The sequence below is a fragment of the Musca autumnalis genome, unplaced genomic scaffold, assembly GCF_047663935.1.
Source record: "Musca autumnalis isolate F117 unplaced genomic scaffold, ASM4766393v1 scaffold_4, whole genome shotgun sequence".
Taxonomy (NCBI): domain Eukaryota; kingdom Metazoa; phylum Arthropoda; class Insecta; order Diptera; family Muscidae; genus Musca; species Musca autumnalis.
In genome coordinates, this window is record NW_027411977.1 from 82,782,885 (window position 1) to 82,808,762 (window position 25,878).

At 36.9% G+C, this 25,878-nt stretch overlaps 1 protein-coding gene across 1 annotated transcript in view; it reads left to right on the forward strand.

Moving 5' to 3' along the window:
- Window positions 1-25,878, forward strand: part of LOC141401520 (G-protein coupled receptor dmsr-1-like) — a 400,810-nt gene that overhangs the window by 209,884 nt on the left and 165,048 nt on the right. Inside the window, exon 4 of the mRNA XM_073981806.1 lies at window positions 25,620-25,771. The gene's annotated coding sequence lies outside the window, so the exon portion shown is untranslated. The remainder of the gene's footprint in view (window positions 1-25,619; window positions 25,772-25,878) is intronic.

A 25,878-nucleotide genomic window follows, 5' to 3' on the forward strand; every position in this document is an offset into this window, starting at 1 on the left:
GTTTATATGCGTCTCAAATGTTATAATATTCAATATAACATTATTTTAACGTTATGCCACAATTGGAATTTCTTGTGATTTAATATAAGGTTCTAATAATATTATCCAATAGGAAAACTATAAGCGAAAAATTTGTTACAACGGAATATCATCATTATTGCGTGAAATTTTCACGAAAATGCCGAAGAACTCAAACATTTTTTCTCCAACTTTTCCTATAAAACCATAAAAAAATAAAATTAGAATAATATGATTTTAATTTTTTCCAAATATTTTCTTCATATTTTTGCAAATAACATAAATACTACAGCTCCAACCTTCACAACTTATGTCTGGATGCTGTTATAATTTTTTTATATATTTTTCGTAAGTATGAGCGCTATTGTTTCAAAAATATGTTTGTAAATACGTGAAATTATTTAACTAATCTTATTTGTCGCGAATCCATTGAGACTTTGCGATTATTTTTTGCATCATCGCAAAGGTTTCGAATTCAGTTAACGATAATAGGATATAACAGCTAATTATATCAAGCCGCGATTTTTTTAGAATTTTTTCTAATTATCATAATTAAAACGGTCATATCTTTTGCGCGCAACGATCAAAGTTAGTAACGAAAACAGATTTGGAATGCAGATTTTTTTTTCTTAATCTATGTACCAAAAATCATTGATGTAGTAACAAACAATTTTTTTGATTTTTTTGAAATGGAAAAGACAATTTTAGACATTTTTCCTGATATGCTTTTGTGGGATCAATAAGAACCTAATAATCTTGCACTTAAACGAAAAGGAATTGAAAAATATAATTTTTTAAAAAAAATTATGTACTGTCAAACTCAAAATTCCGATTTTTGCAACATATTCTACTCTACCTGTACTTTCTATTCTACCTGTACACATTGGTCCCATTCGTGTGGAAAGGAGTGCCAAAAGTAAATGTTCAATATTGGTCCATTTATAGGTATAGCTCCCATTTTCGGAATTTTGGCGATTTTACAGGCGTATTGTCAATACCATCAACTATAAGTTTCATTTTGGAAATTGAACATTTATCTCTTCAATTTTTTATAATTTAACTCATAAGCTACGAATGCTTTGCGGATCTATTTTTCGTTTTTAAAGCAGCACATACAAATCTCAACTTCTTCCACTTAACTTGACTTATTACCACTGTAAATTGGCAAAAAATACTGGATATTAAAAATTTAATGCGTTTATTGAATATTTATTTGAATCGCAATCAAATTTGTCGCTATAAATTTTTCGATTTTTGTCCAAGGGCGGAACGACAAAAATTTCCAATAAAAAAATTTTCAATTTTTGTTGGCGTTTTTTATTGTTGGACTGCAGAATTTTACATCTTTGTGTTTATTTCAGCTTTAGTCCATATTTTGTTGTATTCAAGTATTTGAATAACAACAAAATGTTTTACAGTGGATATGAAATTGATTAGTTGCGGGCGGAGGGTCGGGAATACTATAGTTTCAGTTGTCACCAAACAACTTCATCAGTTCCCTTTTCCGCCGACTCTGTATCGATAAACAGGTCAATAAGCCCATCCAGCAAATTAAACAAAATGAGAAATTTGCTATATGGCCCTAAAACTGATTACCCTACAATTTGAGTCGAACTAAAGAATTTTATATCCACCACTGTTTTTATGTCGTCTTTGCTTTGCAAAGAATACGAACATAGTGTGTTGCTTCAATAAGCGGGGGTAAAACAACGAGAAAGTTGTTGTTTTTGCATTACGCATTGATCAACAAGGCCGTGCTGATGCCTATTATTGTTGTTGGCGTTTTTTATTGTTGGACTGCAGAATTTTACATCTTTGTGTTTATTTCAGCTTTAGTCCATATTTTGTTGTATTCAAGTATTTGAATAACAACAAAATGTTTTACAGTGGATATGAAATTGATTAGTTGCGGGCGGAGGGTCGGGAATACTATAGTTTCAGTTGTCACCAAACAACTTCATCAGTTCCCTTTTCCGCCGACTCTGTATCGATAAACAGGTCAATAAGCCCATCCAGCAAATTAAACAAAATGAGAAATTTGCTATATGGCCCTAAAACTGATTACCCTACAATTTGAGTCGAACTAAAGAATTTTATATCCACCACTGTTTTTATGTCGTCTTTGCTTTGCAAAGAATACGAACATAGTGTGTTGCTTCAATAAGCGGGGGTAAAACAACGAGAAAGTTGTTGTTTTTGCATTACGCATTGATCAACAAGGCCGTGCTGATGCCTATTATTGTTGTTGGCGTTTTTTATTGTTGGACTGCAGAATTTTACATCTTTGTGTTTATTTCAGCTTTAGTCCATATTTTGTTGTATTCAAGTATTTGAATAACAACAAAATGTTTTACAGTGGATATGAAATTGATTAGTTGCGGGCGGAGGGTCGGGAATACTATAGTTTCAGTTGTCACCAAACAACTTCATCAGTTCCCTTTTCCGCCGACTCTGTATCGATAAACAGGTCAATAAGCCCATCCAGCAAATTAAACAAAATGAGAAATTTGCTATATGGCCCTAAAACTGATTACCCTACAATTTGAGTCGAACTAAAGAATTTTATATCCACCACTGTTTTTATGTCGTCTTTGCTTTGCAAAGAATACGAACATAGTGTGTTGCTTCAATAAGCGGGGGTAAAACAACGAGAAAGTTGTTGTTTTTGCATTACGCATTGATCAACAAGGCCGTGCTGATGCCTATTATTGTTGTTGGCGTTTTTTATTGTTGGACTGCAGAATTTTACATCTTTGTGTTTATTTCAGCTTTAGTCCATATTTTGTTGTATTCAAGTATTTGAATAACAACAAAATGTTTTACAGTGGATATGAAATTGATTAGTTGCGGGCGGAGGGTCGGGAATACTATAGTTTCAGTTGTCACCAAACAACTTCATCAGTTCCCTTTTCCGCCGACTCTGTATCGATAAACAGGTCAATAAGCCCATCCAGCAAATTAAACAAAATGAGAAATTTGCTATATGGCCCTAAAACTGATTACCCTACAATTTGAGTCGAACTAAAGAATTTTATATCCACCACTGTTTTTATGTCGTCTTTGCTTTGCAAAGAATACGAACATAGTGTGTTGCTTCAATAAGCGGGGGTAAAACAACGAGAAAGTTGTTGTTTTTGCATTACGCATTGATCAACAAGGCCGTGCTGATGCCTATTATTGTTGTTGGCGTTTTTAATTCTGCAGTCCAACAATAAAAAACGCCAACAACAATAATAGGCATCAGCACGGCCTTGTTGATCAATGCGTAATGCAAAAACAACAACTTTCTCGTTGTTTTACCCCCGCTTATTGAAGCAACACACTATGTTCGTATTCTTTGCAAAGCAAAGACGACATAAAAACAGTGGTGGATATAAAATTCTTTAGTTCGACTCAAATTGTAGGGTAATCAGTTTTAGGGCCATATAGCAAATTTCTCATTTTGTTTAATTTGCTGGATGGGCTTATTGACCTGTTTATCGATACAGAGTCGGCGGAAAAGGGAACTGATGAAGTTGTTTGGTGACAACTGAAACTATAGTATTCCCGACCCTCCGCCCGCAACTAATCAATTTCATATCCACTGTAAAACATTTTGTTGTTATTCAAATACTTGAATACAACAAAATATGGACTAAAGCTGAAATAAACACAAAGATGTAAAATTCTGCAGTCCAACAATAAAAAACGCCAACAACAATAATAGGCATCAGCACGGCCTTGTTGATCAATGCGTAATGCAAAAACAACAACTTTCTCGTTGTTTTACCCCCGCTTATTGAAGCAACACACTATGTTCGTATTCTTTGCAAAGCAAAGACGACATAAAAACAGTGGTGGATATAAAATTCTTTAGTTCGACTCAAATTGTAGGGTAATCAGTTTTAGGGCCATATAGCAAATTTCTCATTTTGTTTAATTTGCTGGATGGGCTTATTGACCTGTTTATCGATACAGAGTCGGCGGAAAAGGGAACTGATGAAGTTGTTTGGTGACAACTGAAACTATAGTATTCCCGACCCTCCGCCCGCAACTAATCAATTTCATATCCACTGTAAAACATTTTGTTGTTATTCAAATACTTGAATACAACAAAATATGGACTAAAGCTGAAATAAACACAAAGATGTAATTTTCAATTTTGTAAAATTTTATTTTTTAAGGAAGTTAGAGAGCGAATTATAAATTTGTTTTTTCATAAGAATATTGCAATATCATCAACTATACGTTTAATTTTGGAAATTTAACATTTATCTCTTCAATTTTTTTTTATAATTTAACTCATAAGCTACGAATGCTTTTTAAAGCAGCACATACAAATCTCAACTTCTTCGACTTAACTTGACTTATTGGCAAAAATAATACTGGATATTAAAAATTTAATGCGTTTATAGAATATTTATTTGAATCGCAATCAAATTTGTCGCTATAAATTTTTCGATTTTTGTCCACAGGCGGAACAACAGTGCTTTACTTTAAAATTAGCCAATAAAAAGTTTTCGATATTGTAAAATTTGTAAGTGGCCGTAACCCCTTAAGAACCCAAAAGGAAATTTTCGCCATAGGTCAAGTTTCTGAGATATCGCGTGATGAACTTTGTCATTTCCCCCTTATAATGCCTGAGAAAATAGCTCAATATCTCTGTTTGGCGTTATTGTAGCGTTGTTCTGAGTTTACATGTCTTCAGTCAAATCGAATGGCGAATCTTTTCGTAGAATATTTCATCCAAGTAACTCAATTCTTTTCATGTCCTTTTGGTCCTCAAGATAATGAAAACGGAAAAAATATTGATTAGACGCCAATGAGAACCGTATCTAAAATCTTCAGAGCAACATTTTTGTAGAATATTTGGATGCTGAAAAATCTCATCTTGTGGTACTTTTACTACGGTTCAAAAAATAAGCAAACAACGCTACAGTAACGCCAAAGAAAAATATTAAGCTACTTTCTCATGCATTATAAGGGGAAATCAAAAATTCATCTCAGAAACTTGACTTATGGCCAAAATGTTTTTGGGTTCTTACAAATTCTCACCAAAGACTTTCATCTCCAAAAGGAATTTTCCACCACCCAGACTTTGAATTCCATTTTGTATCACAGTGTAAGTTATCTAAAAATGAATACTTTTAGACACTCGCGTATGCTTTGCCAAGTAGTTTTGTGTACTCAATTACATTAATTGTTACATAAGCGTTTTCAATCCTTATCAACCAACCGATTGTCTCATGCTCACTGAGAGAGTGAGAGCAAAGATCACAAAAAATATGTACAAGACACTTAAAACACTTGCCAATTGTTCACGACGCTTGCTAAGTGTTTAAGACACCTGTTATTATTTTTGCATTTTTGTGATCTTTGAAAATGATTTAAGTTTATGCAAGATGTACCTATTTTGTTATGTGTTTTTTTATAATTTGTAATTTCGTTTGTAACACATCGAAATATTCGTCGGATACCCTATAAAGTATATATATTATTGATCAGCATAAAATTCTATGTCGATTTGACCATGTCCGTCCGTACGTCCGTCAGTCCGTCTGTCTGTTGAAATCAAGATACAACTGGAAATTTTAAAGATAGAGGGCCAAAATTTGGTACAGAAGTTTTTATTACTTGCAGGATGGTTGGTATTGAAAATGGGATATATCGGTCCACGTTTTGATATAGCCCCCATAGAACGGTACCTTCCGATTTTCGGTATTTTTAAGGTTTTAGCTTCATTATCCTACCAAAATGGTTGAAATTTGGTACGTAGTCTTCTTTAGGGGTATAAAACTTTCTCCCAGAATTTTGTCGGTATCGGTCAATGCCTTCATGTAGCCCCCATAGAACGGTACCTCCCGATTTTCGGTATTTTTAAGGTTTTAGCTTCATTATCCTACCAAAATGGCTGAAATTTGGTACGTAGTCTTCTTTAGGGTTATAAAACTTTCCCCCAGAATTTTGTCTGTATTGGTCCACACCTACATATAGCCCCCATAGAACGGTACCTCCCGATTTTCGGTATTTTGAAGGTTTTAGCTTCATTATCCTACCAAAATGGCTGAAATTTGTTAAGTAGTCTTCTTTAGGGGTACAAAACTTTCTCCCAGAATTTTGTCGGTATCGGTCCACACCTTCCAATAGCCCCCATAGAACGGTACCTCCCGATTTTCGATATTTTGAAGGTTTTCGCTTCATTAGCACACCGAAATGGCTGAAATTTGGTACTTAGTCTACGTTGGTGGTATAAAACTTTCCCCCAGAACTTTGTCGGTATCGGTCCATGCCTTCATATAGCCCCCATAGAACGGTACCTCCCTATTTTCGGTATTTTGAACGTTGTGGCCTCAATATTCCACCCAAATGGCTGAAATTTGGTATTTAGACTTCGTTGGGAGTACTCAAACTTCCCCTTTAAATTTGTCGGTATAGGTTCACGCCTTCATATAGCCCCCATGGAAAGGTACCTCCCGATTTTTCGTATTTTGAAGGTTGTGTCTTCAATATTCCACCAAAATGGCTGAAATTTGGTATGTAGTCATCAATGTGATATAAAACTGTTCGCCAGAAATATGTCTGTACAGGTCCACGCTTTCATATTGCCCCATTTCTGACTAACATTCGTCGGTATAGGTTTCGATATAGCCCCCATAGAACGGTACCTGCCAATTTTCGTAATACTGAAGATAGCGACGTCAATATCCAACCGAAATGGCTGAAATTCGTTATTTCGTCTTCCAAGAGTTTTAAAATATTCCAGAAGAGTAGTATCAGTATAGGTCCACGTCTTCCTATACAACTTGTGGTGGAGGGTATAATAAGTTCGGCCCGGCCGAACTTAACGCCGTTCTTACTTGTTTTTAAATAAAATTTAACATTTTTATAATTTGTTCCTATATGTATGTATGTAACTCTAAAATTAAATTAAAAATTGAATTTTAATTATAAAAAAATAATTACTTTTCATTTTCTAGTAATGGTTAGGATTTTTAAATGTTAGAAGAATGTCCTAATGCAAGGAATATGCAAAAGTACACATAACATTACAAACATAGAACATGACGATCTTTGTACTGTTTGTGGTGTTGTGTATGCTTCCATTTGTTCAGCCACTTGGCAAATTATCTACGATTAGATAGCACTTGCGAGTTTTGTATACAATACAAAATACGATGTATACTTATTTTACTCTGTTCGCACAATCAACGGTCGAGAAGCGTCTTAAGTGTTTTTTGTGGTGTTGGTAAGAATACTCGAGTACAATAAAACACTTGTATTAAAAGGCATAAGACCCAAAAACATTTGTGTGTGTGCTCAAGTGGCTTATAGAGCAAACCCGTTCGTAGGTATTGATATGGTTACGAAGTTTTTCGGCAAATCACACACACGCGACCCGAACGCAAAGTAAGAGAGCAAATGTTTTGATTTTTTACTTCAGTCTTGTACTGAATGTCATGCAAGCAGGTTGATGCCGCTTTATTTGTTTTTTTTTTGGTACACTGAAAAGATTTTGCAGTTGTACAGCAAATATGTGGAGGGAAGAATTTGAAAATGATTTTTTGTTTTGTATTAATATTTTTAATGACGCAGAATGCCTCGTCTGCAATGCAACAATAAAAAATGTATATAAACAAAGGAGAGGATTCGAAATGCGGTATATGTATCTGTTTGCTTTGATGAAAGCACTGATATAAGGGACACAAGTCAAATGCTAATTTATATTAGAACCGTAGACAATTTGTTCAATGTATTTGAAGAAATTTTAAAGTTGAAATCGCTATCATTAATTAACTCTTAGCAATCGCAGTTTTAATAAAAGAAACTGAAGTGGATACTTTTGACTGTGATTCACTGTATATTATTTTTAATTTTAGTCATACAAAGCGAAAATTTTGCCTTTTTAGGCGAAGATCATTTCTAGTATTATTTTTTTTTCTTAATTTATTAATCGAGCTTTTTTATGATCTATAATGCAAATGAAAAAGGAAAGCCGACGATTCGAACCCACACACCCACCACTATGTTTGGCTCTGAACGCTAACACGCCGTGACAACTTTTTTCCTGTGTTTTTCATTTCATACTCAATATGAAAATCATCACCCTGTTCTGTTCTGTCAGTGTAATTTTACCCACACATAAACAATTTAAGCGCTCGCTCTTCTTGGTCGGCTATGTTATAGAGGCAAGTGGTTTGGTGATGATCTCGGGTCTGCAGGTCCGTGTGTGTGGATCGTCTGTCTGTCTACAAAAGTGCCAACCAAGAAGAGGGCAGACAAAACTGTGAAGGTATTAAGAACGTAGGCAATTAATGGCAGTGAGTTGGTAGTTTGTATGCACGCAAGCTACAAAGCAGAAACCAATCAAAACATTTCCTCTCTCTTGTACGCTCTTTCATTGCGTTCGGGTCGTGTGTGTGTGAATTGCCAAAAAACTTCGTAACCTGCGAAACCCGTACATAGATCCAATATACACTTTCATCCGATTTCAATTATATAATGCACCAAATACTTTGTGGGCAAACGTTTCAATAAAGTTAAGAACACAGTAGTAAATTTAGTAGAATTTCTGAGCAATTCGGTGTGAGTATATACATTCGATATGATTATAAAGCCTAAAAATGCCGATGGTTCCAGCAATTTCACAAACCATATTTCTTTAACTCCAGGCCCTCTTTTGTCTCACAGAAAAATTTCGAAGCTACTTTCGATTTTAAAATTTTGTAGTGAAATTTTACAACACATCAACAATTTTTGCTTGAGTCTTATACGATACTGCAACTGACAGCAACTTCTCAGGTGTTCCCATTCACTTCACCTTTATATAGACATTTTGGCCTTCCCCACTCTCCACACTACAAGTACAATTCAATTCAATTCAACGCACTTTTAGATGAGGCACCATTATCTCATTCTCACAATAACATCCAGCCAACGCAACTTTTGTAATGTTATACAGCTCACTGTTGAATATTTACCTGTCTGTTTGGTCTGTTGTTCTGTAAAAATCATCATCACTAGAATGCTCTTCGTTCGGCAATTTACACATAATGTAAAATGCGTCTTGTATCACTCATTCCCCTACAAAATAAGCGTATATCCTTTAACAACGCTTAACCTTGAAATGCAAACTTATTGTCCTAACATAATGCCTATTGTTGAATTTATTCTCGGCATCAGCGAAAGAATGCAGAATAGAAATGTTATACTTTTTTAATTTGTTTCTTGCCAGTGAATTCTTTAAGTGAAGGAAACAAGAAAACAGACTAGACATTGGCATATAATTTGAAACCTATTCAGCACAGGCCTAGTGGCTACTTCAGGCTATGAAAAAGTTCATAATTGCATTTGTTGCATTCTTGAAACCATGTTTTGTTAGTGCTTTCATTGAATCTTAATGAAGGTAGATACATACATATATTTGTGCTTGTTGCCACAGAGAGAGATATTATACCACAGTCCGCTGTAATGAGTCTCTAATTACGTTCTAAGAATTTTTTAATAAAACCTCAACGCAACACATAAAATAAAATTTTGCTTCAAATAATTTCAAAGAGGAATTTTATTATACCCTAGTAGTCCAGTTAAAATAGACATTGAAACAGCAAAAATTTCCACAAAGCTGAATTTTGGTGGAGAGGGTTTGTCATAGGAAGCAATGTTCTAAAAGTCCAAAGCAGTTATTCGGGGTCAAAGGACAAAAATTATGGATTTTTTAGGGTTTCGGATTTTTTCTTGAAAACCGTGACTAAAGCATATATTGTAGACAAGAAAATTATCTACAAGTTTAGTATTTAAAATGTATAGAATAAAATCAGACATTAGCGTCAGCATACGTGCGATATTTGGAAGTAGTGGGAAAAGAAGATAATCTCACAGAAAATTATGATTTTTATAAAATTTGTTACTACATTGTGAGAAGTGGGAACATTTCAAGAATAGCACCAAAAAAGGTTAACATAAAGAAGAGTGTACAGTTTTGTAGGTAGTGTAGGGATTCACCAGGAAGTTGTTGGGATCTTGAAACATACGGAAACTGAGAATGAAAACGTTCGCGATAGTTCGAAAGTGAAATAGGTCTACTGCGGAAAGAGAAGGAGCAATTGAAGGTCAAATTGGAGCAAAAACCCAATGCTTGCTCAATTGCTGAAGAGAGGCTCAATATGAAAAAACGGAGTCTGTTGAGTTGGAAAACAACGTTCTAGTCTACGGAAAGAACTTACGTGCAAGGAGCAAAAGTATTTTCAAGAAATTAATGGAATACTCTCTCGTCGTGAAGTTGAAATCAGTGAGATTAAAAGTCGCCTCTCCAAACAGTATGACGACAAATTGCAGCTGTCGTTACAAGAGTTGCGTCAACACCACGAAGGATAAATGCGCGTTAGTCGTGATGAAACTGAAATCAGATATAAGCAAGAGATTGAGAGTCTTCAAGCCGCAGTCAGTCGTGAGTCCTGTGCTGCTTCAAGTGTTATCGAAGAATTACGCGCCACTCACTCGTACACGTATTGATGACTTGAATAGTTACATTCGAGAATTGGAATCTAGAAATGCTGCATTGAATGGCCGCAACAGTGATTTGGAAAAATTCTCGCCAATGAACGAAGACTTCATGCTTCTGATATTACCAAAGTGAAAGCTGAATTACAGCGGTGCCATGATGAAATGGCACAACAACTGCACGAATATCAAGATTTAATGGATATCAAGGATTCATTGGATTTCGAAGTTGCTGGCTAAGAGAAACTAGTGTGTGACAGTGAAAAGGATGACATCGGCATTTTTGAATGTGAAGCGAAGGCTAAATTTTTGAAGGTGCCCAATAAAGGTACCAATGAAGTGCAAATCGATGTATTGCCAATATTGCTATGAAGTCTCAAAGCTGGTACAATGGAGGAAGTATAAATACATCGCTGTTAAATGCCGATGCTGAAGAAGCTGTCGGTGACGAACGCCTCAAGTGTACAGATATACGTTATGGGTTAAGTCATACTACTACCTCAACTGGTACATACCGCTGTTGTCAAGGTGTTTCCGTTTATGATGATATGGGAAATGCAGCAATGACTATTAGAATGCAGAATCTTACAAAAAGAAATGGGATATACAAACTCTTTCATCGATGGAAGAGAGATCCACGTCCTAGTTGCTTACTGAAGGCGTTGGGTGCCATCGCATAGAATTAAGTTATCATAATTCTTTATATTTCTAGTATTAGTTTAGAATTTAAGTAAAGCACTCTGCAATTTCAAAATGGCAAGAATGATGTAATGATATCATAATATTTAGTTTACAAAAAGAGAACATACTTACATTATTTTTAAAAGATTAGAATACTTTAAGACCAGAAGAGTATTTAGTTCTGTATCTAAACTATTTTATGCAAATTGAGTCAGATTAATAGCAAACAAGAAAATGTTCAATGACGGTCCTGCCCTAACTGTTAAAAGATTCGGATCTTTTAAGGCGGGGAGTATGGAGAATTTGGTAGAAAACTATTTCTCTGCAAATGGAGTCAGGTAGATTTCTTTTTAATGCATGTGTGCTAAGAATTTATTTTTAAACAACTGTCGGTCATAAAGTAATGTAACAAATGTCGTGTCCAAAATAGTAATGATAAAACAGGGTCCATATATGAAGATAAAAAGACAGAAGGCCATAATTTATGTATTTTTATTACCCACAAAACTTATGCCTGCTGTGTGGGTGATGCACTTTAGAGATAGCGCTTCTGTGTACATCTTGCATTTTTAATGCGCGTCGAATTATTTTTATGTTCTATTTAAGGTCTAGTGGTAAATATTTTGTAGTGAATAAAATGAGTCTCTCTGAAACAAGGAACAGAACAACATCGCTCTCGCGTGTTTTCATTTCATTTAGGTTTACCATAGGTTTCTTAGGTTACACTTAGTGATGAGACGACGAGTCAGTATTATACGTCCCCCCAGAAAATATATGCTTCGTTGATGAACGAAATTATACCCATATACCTATCTTTAACAAAAAAACATCCAGCATAATCGGAGAGTGTTTAGTAGAGTTATTACATGTTAGAGTCATTTTATGCAAAAATAGTCTGTTTAACGCACATGTGTAATGGAAAGGCTAACGGGAACGACCCCTACGAAAACTCTCGTTTTTTGAAATTTTGGCAAAAGGTAGGGCTTGTTGCTTTGTTTACGGAAATGTATAATTTTTATGGGTGGCGGATCCAGTTCGCCGGTCATTTGACCGGAAAGGCCAGATTTAAAACCGCGTTAGACCCGGTTCTACTGCACCGATTACCATAGAGTGGGCATCATTTGAAAGCTTATGGAAATACCTAACATGGCATTGTTATTTTAAATGGTGATGATCATGATCGGTCATGATGTTCTTAAGCGGCTTACTTCTTCACATGTGTAATTTGACGCTTATATCACGATATCTCAAGAATAGTGACTCCTATCAAAAAGGCATAAGGATCATTCTTGTAGACAATTTGCAATAGGTCTTACCGTTTTTGAAAAAATAAAAAAAAAAAATGAATAAGGCCACCAAAAAATTACCCTTGACCCTGAATAACTTCATTTGTACACATGGGATCGATTGGGACTTTTAAGACGTTACTTCTGATTAACAAAAAAACATTGTTCCACAACATCCCATGCGGGACAAGGGAGACTTCTCTCATATCAATGAGTGCACTCCGATTCATATTTAGCTCAATGATATGGTACCTACTGTTTATCGCCGAGTCCGAACGGCGTGTCTTAAGACACCACTTATGGAGAAGTTTTTCAAGGCTGAAATACTCAGGAAATGTCGCCAACAGTACTGAGGGGTATTTTGCCACCGTTGAAAAATGTTTGATGTTGCTTGGCCGGGGAATCGAACCCCCGACCTTCTGCGTGCAAGGCGGGCGTGCATACCATTGCACCACGGTGGTTACTTCTCATTGCAAACCAAAATTTCAGATTTGTGGATTTTTTTTGCTATTTCCCGCTATTTTGACTAGACTATAGACCACACCATACTGTTGGGAGGGAATTATAAGTTTGTTTTTCCGAAAATTAATTTAACACCGCAAAATATTCGTCGCAGATCCTCCATGTGGTATACCAAAATTTATATCTCGACGAGATAAAGCCACTTTGAGACGTGTGTCCATTCGTCCGTACAAGTCGCAAATGTGCACCAATCTTCTCGGAGCTTTGTCTGGAGATCGGATTCGGATCAGAATAGACACGATTAGTTGTGGTGATAATCGTAAAATATTAAGGTGACATTGGCCAAAAACAAAATTTTTATCTGGTTTTGTTGCGGTCTGTAGGTCGCAGTGATAGTGTAATCGGAAAGAAATTTTTAATAAGGTTTGGGATTACGATAGAGAAAAAGCTTAAAATTTATCATGATGGTCGGATCATATCTAGAGGGTAAAATGGACCAATATTTTGTGTGAAAATTGGTAAATTTTTTAATTTAATGACTTTATCGTTGTTCCTGGAAGATATATTCCACACACGTAACTCTCAAACTTTCATTGATGTCATTAATGTTGATCTACGTGGTCAGATAACAGGGTAACAGTGTGTATTTATATGAATCTCATAGTTTAAATTGTGTATATTGTAACCATAATCACTGTAGAGGTCGCAGTTATAGTTCAATACCGGCAACATTTTACACAAATATTTTTGGTCGAGAAAGAACCAACAAGTAAAAAAGTATCAGTCGAGATATATACCCTCAGCCTATGGGAATTGAAACTTTATCTACGGACAAATCGAAAGTATTTAGGGTATTTTTAGAATTTGTTGGCCCTTTTTCGACATTTGAATTTGCCGACAAAAATCGGGATGAACTTTTGTAGGGGAGGTACCCTAAGGAGAAGATCGATATCGGATCGATTTGGAAGTTAAACTAAATTTGGACAAAATATTAGGAGATCCAAAATTTAGACCAAATTGGTTGTCCCGTTCAAAAGATATCGTCCATACCCGTTTAGTGAATTTTTTTAAATATTGGGGGGAATTTGTGGACCGGTAGTACCCATCTTCGAACTGAAACTAAGTTTAGACAAAATATGACGATGGCCAAATTTTGGACCAAATCGGTTGATCAGTTCGAGAGTTATAGTGCTCTTCAGCCACTACATATAGTGCCATAGGATTTTTTACATCTTTCGGACTGTTTTCTCAAGAAGTATGGACTTCCCCTGAAAAAACTTTTAGAGTCGTAATTGTGACAGCGAATGCAAGTTTCTTCAACAGAATTCAAAGTGATTCGAGAGCAGGTCTTAAAGTGAACTTACTCGAAATTTTGGGTGGGAGGTGCCCGAAGGAGTGGACAAATATTCATACCTGATATACATGTGGTAGATATATTAGGATGTGTAAAGTATGGACCAAATCGGTCACTCCCTTCAAGAGTTATCGTGCGCATAAACATTCCGAACATTTTTGAACTTTTGTGGGGGAGGAACCGGAAGGAGTGGACCGATATAACCCATCTACGAACTAAGCTATTGTTGGACGAAATATTACGAAAGCTAAATTTTGGACCCAATCGGTTGATCCGTTCTAGAGTTATCGTGCGCTCCAGCCAGACAGACAGACGGACGGACATGGCTAAATCAGCTCCAAATTGTCTGAAACGGATTTCGTTCAAATATACTTGGGGTCTTACTTACTTACTTAGCTGGCCCATTACAGAACATTTGAAAATATCTCCATTTCTCTCTGTATATTGCTTCTCTTTCTGGAATACTGCGCCTTGCCATCTTTTCATCCACTTGTTTGCGCCATCTATTCTTTGGCCTGCCAATTCTGCGTGCACCGACAAGCGGCTCATATTTATACGCCTTTTAGCGGGTTCATCATGCCTCATTCTTATGATATGGCCTAGCCAACGCAATCGTGGCATCTCAATACGTTTAACTATATTGATGTCGTTGTATAAGTTATCGTGAGAAACAAACAACATTCCACAATCCCACAGTTTGGCTGCAAATATGCAACCAAACACACCACGAGCTGCCAAGTCAGCAAGCAAGCCAGGCAAGAGAAACAAACGACATTCCACATTCCCACAGGTTGGTTCCAAATATGCAACCAAACACCACACGAGCTGCCAAGTCAGCAGGTAAGCCAGGCAAAACAGGAGCAGCGCAGCAGAATAGCGGCGACGCAGCAAAGCGATGTGTGTTTAGATATTAAGAGCTTAAAAAATATGTTTTAGTTTGTAACTCACCATTAAGTAAACAACTTGAATTTAAATAAAATTAAATAAAGTTTACTACAATAAAAGAATAAGAAATTCTTCTAATTGGCGCCCAACGTCATAAGAACTAAACAAAATAAAAAAAAAAAACAACAAAAAAAAAGGGAAAAAACCCAACAACAAAGAAAATAAAATAACAACATAAAAAAACACTAACAACAAACAAAACAACAAAAAAGGGAATAAGCCCGAGCAACAAATTTGTTTAACTACAACAAAATAACCAACGAATATAAAATAAAAAACTCTTAAAAGCTGAAATAGAAGAGATAGCAACAAGAACACCAACCGGAGGAAAACGAAGATAGGAATATCGTCTAAATAATAAAATAAAAAATAGAATGTTAAGGTAAGTGGAGTGTTCAAATTAATGAGTGATAAACACGAAGACGTTTGTGAATTAGAAAAATTATTAAATAACCTTTCGATAAAAACAAATCAATCAATAAAAATGAATGCAGAACAGGTTAGTGAACTTATTAGGGCAGAAGTGAGTAAAGCTTTGTTAGCTCAAAAATTAGAATTTAACAAAAAAATAGCAGAACTTCAAAACCAAGTGACACTTACAAAACCTAAAATTGAAACCTATCAGAAGGTCTCAATAAATCCTTTAGTAACATGTGACATAACGCTGGACGCGATAAAATCGCTCCCAGAATTCTCCGGGAATCCAGGCACGTACGTATCATGGCGTGAGGCTGCTCACAACGCGTATGAATTATTTAAAAGATATGATGGTAGTGAACGACACTACCAGGCGGTAATTATACTAAGAAATAAAGTGCGAGGTGCTGCCGATGCGGTACTATCGTCTTTTAATACTGTCTTAAATTTTAATGCAATAATTGCGCGATTAGATTTTACATATGCGGACAAACGTCCGATATACCTTATTGAACAAGAGATGTCCACACTTAGACAGGGCTCAATGTCCTGCTTAGAGTTCTACGACGAAGTAGAAAAGAAATTAACATTTCTCACTAATAAAACTATTATGTCTTATGATGTTAGCATCGCTAACAAAATGAATGAAAAATACAGGGCCGACGCGCTTAGAGTTTTCATTTCTGGGTTAAGAAAGCCTTTGTGCGATATTCTGTTCGCATCTAGGCCTTCAGATTTACCAACCGCCTTAGCCTTGGCCCAGGAAGTGGATGCCAACAACGAGCGGTATGCTTTTGCAAAAAATTTCGCGAACAGGTCAAGTGACCAAAACAAAAAAGCATATTCACCTCAAAATGAGAATAACGTTGGTCAGAAGAACCCGCATTATTCAAATAACCCGAATAACAGGCAAAAACAGCCTAATAACCCACACAATTTTCAGAAAGTGAAATCTGGTAACAATAACTTCATTCAAGGGCAGATCGAACCTATGGAGGTAGACCCATCATTATCACACTTTAAACATCCAACAAATTATCAAACAACTTATCAAAATCAAGGAAACGCTCAAAAACGTTTTGCAAATTCGGGACGATACACAGGACCTAAAATACATCGCGTAAATCATTTAAATGAAGACCAGGACTTACCTGACACAACGGAATACGATGAGGATGCAGAACAATCAGTAGATGATATTGAGTGCGATGAAATTAATTTTTTAGGGGAAGGTCCCTCCTGCCTTGGATTTCAAGGTCAATAGGGGGGAGGGAGATTAAACTCCTTATCGACACAGGGGCGTCAAGGAGTTATATCAAGCCCCTTCCCGAATTAAAAGGAATTAAAATATTAAAAAATAATTTTTCAGTTAAGTCAATTCATGGGTATACCCCTATCAAACATAAATGTAGAATCAATATTTTTGGTGTAGTAACAGATTTTTTTATCCTACCCGATTTGACGTCTTTTGATGGCGTGATCGGGTTGGACGTGCTGAATAAAATACACGCTTCTATTGACTTAAAAACAAACACCATTACCCACGATAAGGGAAAGGAAATTATTCTATTCATAAGCAATAATGACTTAAATAATTTGCAACTTCAGACTAAGTCTGTACCGGAACAGTTACAAAAAGCATTCTTAAATGTAATTTGCAATGTGAACGGGGTATTTGCAGATCCCAATGAGGCTCTGCCATATAACACAAATGTAGTGGCAACAATCCGCACAGAAGACAAAGATCCCGTATATTCTAGATTATACCCGTATCCACTAGCTTATTCAGATTTTGTTAATAAGGAAATACAAGACTTGTTGGCAAATGGTATCATTAGGAAATCGAGATCACCATACAATAACCCTATATGGGTGGTTAAAAAAAAGGGGTTTGATGAAACGGGACAGGAAAAAAAGCGCTTGGTAATAGATTTTCGTAAGCTTAACGAAAAAACTATTAGCGACAAATATCCGATTCCGGATATAACCGAAACTTTATCCAATCTGGGTGGTAGTAAATATTTTTCCACGCTCGATTTAAAATCGGGTTTTCACCAAATTCAACTATCAGAGTCCGATAGGGAGAAAACAGCATTTTCGGTAAAAAATGGGAAGTATGAATTTTGTAGATTACCCTTCGGATTAAAAAACGCCCCGAGTATCTTCCAGAGGGCAATAGATGACGTGTTAAGGGATCATATTGGGAAGAGATGTTTCGTCTATGTTGACGATGTCATCATATTCTCAGATAACGAACAACAACACCTGCACGACATCGAAGTGGTATTGAGAAGTCTTTTTGACGCTAATATGAGGGTCTCTTCAGAGAAATCAAAATTTTTTCAAACCGAAGTGGAATACTTGGGTTTCGTGGTTTCCCAGGCTGGAATTAAAACAAGCGCTGAGAAAGTCGAAACAATAAGAAATTTCCCCGAGCCCTCCACTTTGAGAGGACTCAGATCTTTTTTAGGCTTGGCGGGATACTATCGCTGCTTTATTAAAGATTTTGCGAAAATAACGAAGCCACTATCAACCATATTGAGGGGGGAATATGGCCGAGTCACGGCATCACAATCAAAGAAAATTAAAATTGAATTTAACGAAGAGCAGCAAAATGCCTTCAATAGAGTAAAGGAAATACTGTCATCTGAGGACGTAACATTAACATACCCTGACTTTCAAAAACCCTTCGACTTAACTACGGACGCTTCTTCATATGCAATAGGCGCTGTCCTCTCACAGGAAGGAAAACCTATTACTATGATCTCTCGTACCTTATCAGGAGAGGAAGAGCATTATGCTACTAACGAACGAGAGCTACTAGCAATAGTTTGGGCACTAAAAACGCTCAGAAACTACCTTTACGGTGTTTCAAAATTGAATGTCTTTACAGACCATCAACCGCTAACCTTTGCGGTTTCAAATAAAAACCCCAACTCGAAAATAAAAAGGTGGAAAGCGTTTATTGATGAGTTTAATGCAAAACTAATCTATAAACCAGGCAAAGAAAATATAGTTGCTGATGCATTATCTAGACAGTACTTAAACAACATAGATGATGCCAGTATTGAGACAGTACACAGTGAAGAGTCGTCAACCAACACCATTGAAAGAACCGCTAAACCAGTAAATTGCTTTCGTAACCAAATTCTTATAGAGGAGGGCGTAGAACCTCAAAGGAGAACTTTCATTATTTTCGGAAAAAAGACCAGACATTTAATTACATTTCAAACTAATGACGATCTGATTCAGCTCTTACAAGAGGCTGTAAAGGTGGATGTAGTGAATGCCATCAAATGTGATTTACACACATTAGCACGGTTTCAGCATACTCTAGTGGAACTTTTTCCAACTGTTAAGTTTAGGCACACAGAAAAACTGGTAATCGATGTAACTGACCCGAGCGAGCAACAGGAGATCATTGCACTGGAACATAACAGGGCACACCGGGCCGCTCAGGAAAATGTTAAACAAATTCTCGAGGATTACTTTTTTCCGAAAATGGAAAAGAAGGCAAAGCAACTAGTGGCAAATTGTCGTGTTTGCTCTCAGGCGAAATACGACCGCCACCCAAAAAAACAACTCATTGCTGAGACGCCCATTCCAACGTATTGCGGAGAAGTCCTCCACATTGACATTTTCTCTACTGGGTCAAAATACTTTCTGACCTGCATCGACAAATTCTCCAAGTTTGCAATTGTGCAAACTTTAAAATCTAGAACAATAGTGGATGTTAAGCCTCAACTTCTGCAGTTACTAAATATGTTTTCTGGTACGAAGACTATTTATTGTGACAACGAGAAGTCGCTGAACTCTCATACTGTCAAATCGACACTAAAAAATCATTTCGATATAGAGATAGCAAACGCTCCGCCTCTACATAGTACGTCTAATGGTCAGGTGGAACGTTTCCACAGCACCCTTACGGAAATATCGCGGTGCCTCAAAATTGACAAGGAGTTAGACGATGTAGAAGAAATTATCCTTTTGGCGACTATAGAATATAATAAATCAATCCACACAGTAACTGGGAGGAAACCAATTAGTGTATTTCATTCTACAAGCGACGATGGCCAAATAATATCGCGCTTAAAAACCGCCCAGGACAAAGAATTGACAGCCCACAATAGGGATAGAAGGGATAGAGAATTCTCCGTAGGAGAAAAGGTTCTCGTTAAGAACAATAGGAGGTTAGGCAACAAGCTTACACCACTATATAAAGAAGCGGAAATAGAACAAGACCTAGGCACAACCGTTCTCATAGGAGGTAGGAGGGTCCATAAGGACAACCTTCGCTAAATATGTTCAACACGAACTAAGTATATCATTTGTTTTGTTTTAGGATGGACTTGTTTTTTCTTGTCGCTGTATTTTTATCAACAACAAAGGGACGATTAATAGATTACTCAAATGCGAAGTACATTCCGGTGGCTAGCGGTGAACTTGTTATTTGGGAAACTTACGGGCACATTAAGCATGTTACAAACTTGACCTTGTACGAATTGATAAGGGATGAGACGGCCAACGCTACAAACTTCTTTCCCCAATCACACATGAGGAAATTGCTGGATGCGGATATTATTCATATAAATAGGTTACTACAAACAGTCAACACCCACCATAGACATGCTAGAAGTATTAATGCTATAGGTACAGTCCTAAAATATATCGCAGGTACTCCGGACTACGACGACTTTGAAAGAATTAGTAATACTGCAGAGCAACTAATAAATTCACAAGATAGGCAGTTTACAATTAATACCAAAGTACAAAGGGAAATCGATAGCCTTACCACCATGGTAAACAAAATCTTGAAATCTGAAAAACGGAGGGAAATAGACACAGGAAATTTATATGATATTCTTCTTGCCAGGAACAGGGCGGTAATAATGGAATTAGAAAGTCTTATTACTTCAATTACCTTTGGAAAGATAGGCGTTCTGCATTCTGTTCTCTTAAATAGCAATGAAGTAAAATTTATATTAGAAAATGAACACTCCACTAACCTATCCATAGCTGATATTATGTCCGTAGCTAATATTAAAATTTTACAATACAATAATATAATATATTTTTTGATAAGATACCCAGTCCCAAAATTTAAATGTAGAAAAGTTATCATATTTCCAGTAGCACAGGGCCATAAAATCCTCCACTTACCAGACTCTACCATAGCTATCTGCGCAAACCACACTTTAGCCGTTAGAAACTGCAGCAACACGATACCAGCATTCTGCCTGTCGTCTTCCGTCACATCATGTGCTCTACAACTAATGACACGTAACACCGCCAACTGTAATACGACGTTTAATGATCTTGAACCGATTACATCAATGGGCGATGGAATGGTTGTCATCAATGATCAAGTAGCTATTATAGAAGAAAGCAATGATGCTCCCATCACAGTCAACGGCACCTACCTGATCGTCTTCAAAGATCATGTGAAAATCAATGGCACTACATATTACAACGAAAATTCAACCATACCACTGCAGCCGGAAATTCCAAGGGCTTCTACTATCAATTTAACACAACATATTGAGATATTAAGCGCATCCTACCTCCACCATATAAATCTTCAAAATCTCCGACACATCAACCATTTGCAGAGTGCTGTCCATCAAGGTCACATAGTAGGGTTTTCATTTATTGTCGTCTTATCGATTGTGGGATCATTGGTCTACCTACTTCGACGCAGGGCAATGATAAAGAAGAAAATTTTCATAACTAAGTCCGTGGAGGTTGCTATTAAAAACGCAGCCACGAGGACCGAGGACGGCCCCCACTTAGAGGGGGAGGAGTTATCGTGAGAAACAAACAACATTCCACAATCCCACAGTTTGGCTGCAAATATGCAACCAAACACACCACGAGCTGCCAAGTCAGCAAGCAAGCCAGGCAAGAGAAACAAACGACATTCCACATTCCCACAGGTTGGTTCCAAATATGCAACCAAACACCACACGAGCTGCCAAGTCAGCAGGTAAGCCAGGCAAAACAGGAGCAGCGCAGCAGAATAGCGGCGACGCAGCAAAGCGATGTGTGTTTAGATATTAAGAGCTTAAAAAATATGTTTTAGTTTGTAACTCACCATTAAGTAAACAACTTGAATTTAAATAAAATTAAATAAAGTTTACTACAATAAAAGAATAAGAAATTCTTCTAATTTATAGCAGATACAGCTCGTGGTTCATGCGACGTCGATATTCACCGTCAAAGCAGATTGGTCCGTAGATCTTTCGAAGAATTTTTCTCTCAAACACACCAAGCACTGCCTTATCTGCTTGCGCAAGTACCCAAGCTTCGGAACCATACATCAGCACGGGTAGTATCAGTGTTTTCTAAAGCGTTATTTTTGTTTGACGAGATGTGGCTTTGTTTTTTAACTGCTTACTTAGGCCAAAGTAGCATCTGTTCTTTTCTGTCCTTATCAGTGTGTCGCCTCTGGCTTTGAACAGCTCGGCTGGTAAGCCATCGGCTCCTGCTGCCTTTTTTTCTTCAGTCGGTTTATTGCTGTCTTTACCTCATCTTGGCTGGGCGGTATACATTCAATACCATCTTCTGGGATTGGACCTGTGGTATCTTCGTCATCTTCGCTGCATACCTACAGATCTAAAAAATGCTCCTTCCATATCCTGAGCACACTATCTGTATCAGTTACCAAATTACCTTGCTGGTCTCTACAGGAGGAGGTGCCTGTACCAAAGCCATCAGTTTGATGCTTTACTCCTTGGTAGAATTTTCGGACTTCATTCTGGCTCTTGTACATCTCGATTTTTTCACACTCCCATCTTTCTCTTTTTCCTGCGGAAAAGACGTTTCTCCTCTCTCCTTTTCTCCCGATATCTCTCTCGTGCGCTACGCGTTGCTACGGATTGTAGTGTAGCTCTATATTCATCATTTTTCTTTTCGGTAGCAGCACGACACTCCTGATCATACCATGGATTTCTTGGTGGAGGTCTCTGGTATCCAAGTATGGATTTTGCGGCTGTTTGCAATACTTTGCCATTGCGCTGATATATTATCGGGATGAGGAGTGCTTTGATTAAGCAATCGGGCTGGTTGAGTGGAATATGCTGTGGCTATCTGTTGTGATTGCAGTTTACCGATGTCTAACTTTCGTGTTGTGTCTGTTCGTACTTTGTTTGCTACCTTTAACTGGGTGCGAACCTTTGCTGCAATTAGGTAGTGGTCCGAGTCTATGTTTGCTCCTCGGAGCAAACCTTGGGGGCTAAAACCATTATTTCGTTGAGACACATTTTGTCCGTATGAAAGTGTATATACCGTCGTTAGCATAAATGCTGAGGGTATACACATTTTGGACAATGATCGGAAAGGGTTTAGCGGCTAAAATTGACCACAACTTTGGAGGGAAATCTTCTAAATTTAATTTATTTTAATTTTTGTCCATATTTTAGTTTCTGGGAGACATATTCCCGCAAATTAAGAAAATCAAACTCTTGACCTCTCCCTTTATGAAAAATACATTAATGTAGGAGTATGATAACGCAACTGCTGTCTTACATATAAATGGGTTCCTTTACAACGGTGCGCCTGAACCAACTTCAAATGGAAGGTACTTCCACTTGGGAAGTTTTTGTGGATTCTGAAACTACAATCTTCAGAATTGAAAAAAAAAATCAAATCAGCCCGTTTTAAATAATTTTTAGGTTTTCACGATTTTGATTGGAAACCGCAAGGGATTAGAGCAAATGTTGTAGAAGTGAAAATGTTCGTAGGTTTCACCATTTTTGTGATATAGAAGTTCAAATTGGACAATGCACTTTCTGTATCGCCTCCTTATAAAACAATATCATGCACGGTGCGCCTTAACAAACATTAAATGAAAACCGCTTACACCTGGGAAGTTTTTGCGGATTTTGAAACTGCAATTTTCTTAGATGAATAAAAACCAGGAAAATTCGATAGAGGGATTTTTAAATAAATCGCGGTCAAAGTTCACATTTTTAGAGTTTTGCGATTTTGCTTGGAAACCGCAAGCCTTATCGAAATGGAGGTAAAAAATGGTGTAGGTGTGGAAATTATTTAGAGGATTGATCTTTATGATTTTTGCCTAGGTTTTACCATTTTTGAGATATAGGAGTTTAGGTCACATTTTTAGGTATTTTTGTTGGGTTTTCGCGATTTTGCTTGGCTTTTGTAAGTTTTTTGTAAGACATTGTAACATTGAAACTTTCCAGGTGTAAACACCTTCCATTTAATTGGTACAGGCGCACCGTGTTAGTGCTTATCGGTCCACTCCTTACGGTACATCTCCCACAATAGTTCGAAAATGTTCGGAAAATTGAAGAGAGTAGCCGATTTGGTCCATACTTTGCACATCGTGAAAGTGCGACCAGACTTAAGTGAGGTACCAATATGGGCTCAATCGTTCTACTACCCACACAAAATTTCGGAAAAGTTCAATTCGGTCCAAAATTTGGCTTTCAAAATATTTTGTCCAAATTTAGTTTAAAAATGTTAGGAAAAATTGTGCGCACGATAACTCTTGAAGGGAGAGACCGATTTGGCCCATACCTTATACATCCTAATATGTCTACCAGATATAGATCAGGTCCAAAATTTGGCCTTAGTCATATTTTGTCCAAACTTAGTTTCAGTTCGAAGATGGGCAATACCGGTACACGACTTCCGATACTTTCGTCCAATATTTAAAAAAATGTCACTTAAATTGTATGAGATATCGCTTGAAGCGGGCAACCAATTTGGTCCAAACTTTGGATCTCCTAAATTTTTTTTCGGTTACCGCCCCGCAAAAGTTCAACATTTGTGTCTAAGTGCAGTTTAGGGAGTGTTCAAAGGTCCTTTTGAAATGTATAACGATACGGATCGTTGTGTTCCTGTTTAAAGCGATATTATGTTTTCCGTAGACAAGTCCACGCTTCCTGGCATACTGGTCCAACAGTTATACGATGACCCACTGAAATGACTAATAGTTGCGATATATTTCGAAATGTTGTTACTCCCAACCACCGTGGTGCAATGGTATGCACATCCGCCTTGCACACAAAAGGTCGTGGGTTCGATTCCCCGGCCAGGCAACATCAAAACACTTTTCAACGGTGGCAAAATACTCCTGAATATTTCAGCCATGTAAAACTTCTCTACAAGTGGCGTCTTAAGACACGCCGTTCGGACTCGGCGATAAACTGCAGGTCCCATATCATTGAGCTAATATGAATCGGGGTCCACTCATTGATATGAGAGAAGACTCCCTTGTCCCTTATGGGATGTTTGTGGAACAATAATTATATATTACTCCCAAAATAATATCCACTTCCATAGAGGAGTACGTCGGTCCATTCCTTTACGCACCTCCTCGGCAACACTTTTGAACTTTAATCCTAATCCACATTTTTGTCGGTAATTCTGAAAATTCCTTAAACACATTCGATCTGTCCGTAGATGAAAGTTTCAATTCACATAGACTGGGGATATATCTGTGTCGGCAAAGCCGTCTGATATTTTTTACTTGTTTGCAAATAAATACGTTTACCTTCCATGCTATAAAATGTCGCAATCATGATAGAGAATTTTTTAATCATGATTCGGAAATACCCTAATATAATACCGTCTGTTCATTATAAAATATGGAAAAAAGTCTTACGTTTCCGGTATTGACGGTGTATATTTTACCTGACGGTTAAAATATGTCGCAATCATGTGAGAGAAATTTTGTGAAAAATGGAGCGCAGGTGGTGTAGGGTATCACATGGTCGGCCCCGTCCGGCTATAGCCCTCTCTTACTTTTTTTTATTTGATTAAATTTCTGAATTGTGATTACTCTGAAAATAACCTTGATTTCAATTTGAATGCTTAAAAGGTTCATTTCAGTGGTCAGCCGACATTTGAATAAACAGTCAAATTTTATTTGTATTGAACTTGTAAAAAAAGTAACAAAAATACAATAAGCATACATAGTTAAACATATCTCTGATTGTTAACTTTCATTTTAGGTTCCATTATAAACAACTGGATACCATAACAAAGCAGAGAAGCGCACAAAAGCATATTTACACATGTCCCCCCAAAGCAAACTGTAATCAATCAACTTGGAAAAGTTACTCAACAAATCAAACAACGTTGTCCCCCCCCCCACAAAAATAACGTAAGTACGAGTATTATCCTATAGATAGATGTTTCTTCTTTTTTCGGGAATAATTGGGTCGATACATTCAGTTGCATTTCCATGGAAAAGAGGTCAACTTAAATATA